The sequence below is a fragment of the Equus asinus genome, chromosome 22, assembly GCF_041296235.1.
Source record: "Equus asinus isolate D_3611 breed Donkey chromosome 22, EquAss-T2T_v2, whole genome shotgun sequence".
Classification (NCBI taxonomy): domain Eukaryota; kingdom Metazoa; phylum Chordata; class Mammalia; order Perissodactyla; family Equidae; genus Equus; species Equus asinus.
Genome location: NC_091811.1, coordinates 32,659,607 through 32,666,463, shown reverse-complemented (window position 1 = coordinate 32,666,463; position 6,857 = coordinate 32,659,607).

The following is a 6,857-nucleotide window of genomic DNA, read 5'->3' as shown; positions in this document are numbered from 1 at the left end:
CAACAACAATCACATAGAGACAGAGATTGGATGGGTGGTTACCAGAGGGGAAGGAGGGAGGGAGGCAGGCAAAAGGGGTGATTACGCACATGTGTGTGGTGATGGATTCTTATTAGTCTTTGGGTGGTGAACATGATGTAATCTACACAGAAATTGAAATATAATGATGCACACCTGAAATTTATGTAATGTTGTAAATCAATGTTACTGCAATAAGAAATTAAATTAAATTTTAAAAAACTGTTAAAAAAGTACTTTACCTCATATCAAAAGTAAAACAATAGTTTACATTTCTTGAAATAACGTTTCACGTTTTCCACCACTGATATGAGTTACAAGTACCTTCCGGGTTCTCCCTTTCATTTTAAAGAAAATTCTACTGCCTTGCCACCAGCAGAATAAGCCATTTGAGTAGCTTTCCAATAATAGAAATAGATTCATACATTCTCAGTGCTCCCCCCTTTTCTGTCCTCTTTAAGGGGAAATTGCACATTGCAGCCTGAAAACAAAGAAAATTGGCCCACCCGGGGATTGAATACACAACTTTGACCTCATTCCTGGTACATCAGCACCATTTTCTACTCAAAGGAGCAACCCTGTCACAGATCCCAGGTCCCTGCCATCATAACAAGTATGTTCTTAATCAATTTTCTGTTTTCACAGGGTTCCACGCCCCTGCACTATGAGTGCACTACACTGAGTTATATTTCTGTTCAAATATAGAGGCATAGTATGGTTTTTCTTCTTAGAATTGATCATTCTGAGATCTTACGTTTTAGAAAAATAGGATTTTCCTATCTGGATTCCAGGATGACTTAATTTGTGACTATCCAACCAGCTTCAATGACTGATACCTCCTGTGGTGAAACTAGTGACAGTCCATGATATATGGATAGATGCTGTTTGCTGAAGTGATTTGTTGATGTTTGTTTCCCCAGCAGATTAATGTTGTCTATCAAGTCTTCTGCCACCATCTGGTACAATTAATGACTTGTGAAACTTGCCTCTTGTAGCACAAAATCCATTGCATGGCAGACAATGCAGATGGGCATTCCATGAAATGAGACGAGCCAAGATTTTGAACACAATGGCTCCCTCAGCCAGCTGGAAGCAGATATATGACAAGCCCTTGCCACCTGGAATTTATTCTCCTTCCGCATTCATTGTCCCAGAACATAGGGCAGCAGCTAGAATTTGACTACGACTGAAACGGAAGCTTCAGTTAGCAACAGTGTGAGCCTAGACCAAACCTATGTCATCATCTGAATGTTGACTTTAGACTTCGTGGTTATTTGCCAGTGCCTTTGTTTTCTTGTTCTTCATTCACAGCTCTTTCCTTTTATCAGTACTCTGTTCTCCGTTTTATCTCTTCCCTAACCTGACAAATCACCAATTTTTTCTTTCACCTCTGTTTTTAGAAGCAATACATGCTCATGATAAAAACATTCAAATATTAGAAAAGTATTATAAAGCAAAAGTCTGATATCATGCAAAAGAAGTTAATTTTTACATTCTTAATGGGTTCTTTTGTTTCCTTGGATAATTTTCTATGCATATTACAGTGTAAATAATACATATATGTCTTTGATTTACACAAATGGAATCATACTATACATACTATTTTGGATTTTTTTCCTACTTAAAATATGTTTCAACTTCTTTCTGAATCAGTACATATAATCTCATCCCATTTTTTATGCAATGAGGGACATTTATTATGTTATGAACAGGAAGTTCTGAGATAAGAAAGCTCTGAAGCTTTCCTCAGCTGTAATTGGCAAGTCAGCTTTCTCTTCCTGCTTATAAAACGGCTGTAGTAGTTGGAGGGACCATATTCTGACATGCCAAAGCACATTATTAAAAGAAGGACTGTCTTTTCTTGTCTCTAAGAGGAAAGAATCTTTTCCCAGAAGGCCTCTGGTAGGTTTCCCCTCACACGTCATTGACTAGATCACACCAAATGCCCACATCTAACCCTGTTACTGGCAAAGAGTGGGGCCACAATGATTGCCTGAGACCAGTTAGGATGTACTCTAGGAATGACATAGGAGTGGGGTGTTCCTTCAATCACACAGAAGACGTGAACACAGCTGGAGCTCTGTTAATAAGAATGGGGAAATAGTTGCTTTGTAGGCAGCTTACTATGTCTGTTATATTCTCTCCACGCTTCTTTCTTCTTTTTTTTTTTTTGAGGAAGATTAGCTCTGAGCTAATATCCACCGCCAATCCTCCTCTTTTTGCTGAGGAAGATTGGCCCTGAGCTAACATCAGTCCCCATCTTCCTCCATTTTGTGTGTGGAACACCTGCCACAGCATAGTTTGATATGCAGTGCATAGGTCTGCACGTAGGATCTGAATTGGTGAACCCAGGCCGCCAAAACATTGTGTGAGCTTAACCGCTACAACACTGGGTCTGCCCCTCTCTATGCTTCTTTTTTTAAAATTGTGTCCATTATCTTTAGACATTTATTCCTTCATCTAAATTTGGGAATCTAGTTGTCATATTCTCTTAAAGTCCACCTGGATTTTGGTTGAAACCACAAAGAATTTCTAGATTATTTTTCTTTGTGTGTATCTGTGTGTGGAGAAAAATATCTTTACAATCTTATGTTTTTCAACCATGAACATGGTTATCTCTCCATTTATTAAGTTCCTCTTTTAAGTCCTTAATAGAGTTTAAAATTGTTCTTCACGAAATTCTATATATTCTTTGTTAGATTAGTTTCTAGATAATATATAGTTTTATTTCTACTGTTCAGGGTGTCATATTTCCTAGCATGCTTTCTGGTTGGCTGTTGCTGCTGTAGGGGAATGCTGATTTTTCTATGTTGATCTTGTATTAAACAAACTTACTGAATTCCCTCATTCTCTGTACCAATATTGGTTATTTTGTCTCTTTCCTTTCAATTCTTATGCTTATTATTTCTTTTTCTTGTCTCATTATGTTGGCCAAGACTTCTAATACTACTTTAAAGAATGAATGAGATAAATGGTGTCTTAGTCACAATTTTAAACAGAATGTATCTAAAGTTTCTTCATGAAATCAGATGATTGCTGTGGCTTTGCAGTAGATAGTTTCTATTAAATTAAAGAAGTTCTTTTTCTTAGTTTTCTAAGAGAAGTACACTTTTTAATGGCTACTTAATATTCTTTTGCACCAGTACATCATAATTTATTTAAGTAATCTTGAAAAACATTTTGATTATTTTCTTTTTAATTTTTTTCCTTTTTTTTCTTCCCAAAGCCCCCCAGTACATAGCTGTATATTCTAGCAGTAGATCCTTCTGGTTGTGTTATGTGGGGCACCACCTCAGCATGGCCTGATGAGCAGTGCCATGTCTGTGCCCAGGATCCAAACCGGCAAAACCCTGGGCTTCCCAAGCAGAGCGTGTGAACCCAACCACTCTGCCATGGGCCAGCCCTTATTTTGATTATTTTATTTTTTTTAATTGAGGTCACATTGGTTTATAACATTATATAAGTTTCAGGTGTACATCATAATATTTCAACTTCTATATAGACTGCATCATGTTCCCCACCAAAAGTCTAGTTGCTATTCATCACTGTATGTGGTTATTTTCAGCATTTTATTTTTTCTATTACAAAAAATGCTACAGTAAAAGTCTTTGTACATATCTCTTTCCACATTTGTGTAAGTACATATGCGGGAAAAATTTCTAGAAGCATAATTGCTGAGTAGGATGTGTTCCTTAAAATTTTTGATAAATATTATCAAAGAGAGAAATTAAGCACTTATTCACCTTGTTTTGTATGCTATTTCAAGCTGACTAAAGGGCCTTAGTTAATGAGAGTAAGCTGTTTTTCAGAAGAATTCCAGATGAAAATATCGGCAGAGCGATAGCATTATAAATGTACCATTTTGTGGCTTCTAAAGTAATAATTGATTAAACAGTGATCTTTGATGGATGCCAAAATCACCTAGAGGAAAGTTGACGATTATAAACAGAAGGCTCAGACACCATTGTTTCAACTTACTCGTTGGTCTTAAAATCAACATAGCTAAACAATGAGAACTTATGAAGTACAAGCACAACATGTGAACTATTCTTCCAAAAAAATTTGAACCTGAATCTAAGCAAGGTTATAAATCTAACTTCCAGTTTAGTGGGAAGAGAGGCAAAGGGGGAAAGTTAAACGGGACCAGTGGAAAGCAATCAGACAACTCCAGAATGGGGAAATTCCACAGAATAACCATCTTACTTCAACCAAAAGTCAATGACACGAGTATAAAAGGGAGAAGTGACTGTTCTAAATTAACAGAAACTTAAGAAATGTAGCAATCAAATGGCATGTGTTGACCTCATTTTGTTCCTGTTTCAAATGAATCTGCAAGAGATATTTTTAAGACAATTGAGGAAATAGTACAAACCACGTATTAGATGATACTAAAGAATTATTATTAATTCTTTTGTTACAAAAGAAAATTGATTGTGATTATGTAAGAATATGCTGTATCTTTAAGTGAAATTTATAAAAGTACCTGATTTTTAAATGAAACCATACTAGGATTTTCTCAAAATACTACAGCACTAAACCCGCCTCCCCCAAACAAAACAAAACAAAACACAAGGAAGAAAAAAGAATACCTAAAACAAATATGGAAAAATGTTGTTAACGGTTTAATCTGGGGAATATGCAGGTCCGTTACACCGTTCCCTGTACTTTTGTGTATGCTTGACAACTTTCATCTCAACAAGTGCTTTTTTAAATTATTGCAAATTAGCTAAAGTCTGAAGGATTTAAAATCTGAAACCAAATTATTTTCCTTTTATGAGTTATAAAGCCAAAAAAGTTAAAAGTCCTAATCAAATTTTTTGGATCTTTGAAAGTCCAGAGAAATTATAATTCAAATTTCTTAAATTAAGCTCCCAGATTCTAATTTCCCAATCACTTTTCCACTCATTCTCAGCCAGATGACTCTCACGCCAATGCCTGTGTGGATTCAGTTTCCTTCACACAGTGATTCTAACTCTGATGTCCAGGCTCCTTCTCCAGAGTTTCTGATTTCATTAGCTTGAGATGAGCTGGGGCAGTGGTTCTCAAACTTTAGCGTGTCTTACAATTTCTTGGAAGGCTTAGTAAAACATGGATTGCTGGACCCTACTCCCACAGTTTGCATTTCTAACCAGTTCCCAGGGGATGTTGAAGGTTCTGGTTGTGGGGATCACAGTCTGATAATCACTGGGCTATGGAACTGACAGTTTTTAAAAACTAGAGCCACCGCTTGAAAATCTTAAGCAGGTACTGTCTTTAATGGATATTGGTGTTGTTCTTTCAGGATCTCAGAAAGTTAATTTAAACATGCCTCATCTTTCAATAACAGGCTACACAAGATAATCACAGTTTCAGACCCCCACACGTACCCCATCACAAAATTAAAAAAAAAAAAAATCCCAAGCTTCTAGAGAAGAGCTATCACAAGCAAAACGATGTTCCCAGAACCTAGTATTTGGTAAACTTCAAAGATGGGGACTCTGCAGTACGTGAGTGAAGGAGATAGAGGAAGAAGAGAAAACCTTGATGTCAGGCTCATCAGGAGCACAAGCATGTTGTTTGGACTCCATGATCTGTGAATGTGAATTCACCAGAGGTAATTATGGTGCTGTTTATTTGCACACTAGGGGAAGGAAGAAACCCACCTGTGTATACTATTATCTCTCTCAAGAACACAGACCTTTCAGTGATGGCAGTCTCAGTCACCAGTCTTTCATGGATCTCTATTTTTGCCTCAACAAGAACATTCAAAACCTCTTCATTTCCATTTACTCTTTGAGTGTAGGCACTGCCTGGCAGCAGCTACCATACTTTTGTGAGCCAACAAGTTCAGTTCATGCCACAGAGGCCCCTGTGACTTCCTCTTGCTAGGGAAGTACCTACACAACTCACTTACTCTGGAAGATTTTCACTTCTGTCTAAACTGATGTTCCAACTGGAGAGTCAGCCTCAGCGGCTTCCTGAACTGAGGTTCTCCTTATTGGATCTCAAGGGTGTGCCTCTGGGGGAGTAAGATGGATCGATGCTTCGGTCATATGCTCCTCAAGACATGTTTCTCCCAGCATTTGTTTCAGGCTGGAGTAGCATTTCTTACTTCTCTATCTTTAATTTCCCAATTGTGGAACAGATCCCAAGTATTTCTTTCTCCTCTGCTCTTCCCCTACTTTTTTCAGAAAGGCTTGGCTGAGTCTCTCACATTTAAACTGCTTTTTAAATCATACCCTTTACTTCTCTACTGTAGAAAAATCATTTGTCTTTAATTCTTTTTTTCTTCCCAGCCCATGTGTTTGTTTTCTCATGTACTCCTCTAGAGTTTGTTTTGTGGGGTGTCCCACTGTAAGAGAGAGGAGTCATTAAGTTATGGATCTACTAAAAGCATCCACTGTTGAAACAAACCTCATCCATCTTCACTTTTTTAAATTGGTGAATCTGACACGGGAGGCATTTTTCCATTCAATAAACACCTAATGCAGGCCTGTGCTTGATCTATCGTCCTGCCTGGCTCCCTTTTATCTTACCTCGTCTTGGCTGTGTCTTTCCTTAACAGTCCCAAATTCCATAAATTTCTTGGCATGTCCCTATGGGGCACGGCTAATGCTTGCCTTGTCCACTTACAATAAACTTTGTGTTACTTTGAAACTCACCCAATAATTCTTTTAATATTTTACTTTATTCTTGGATTCCCCCTCCCTCAAATCTGTCCAAATTTGATTTAGCAACTTTGCATGCTTTTCCCTTGGATAAAGGTAATTCCTACAATGGATCTCACTGTGGCTTCTCTGTACCTTTAATCCTGGCTCCTGTGGAGGACAAAGGGTAGGCCATTCCAGGTGACTGTCTGA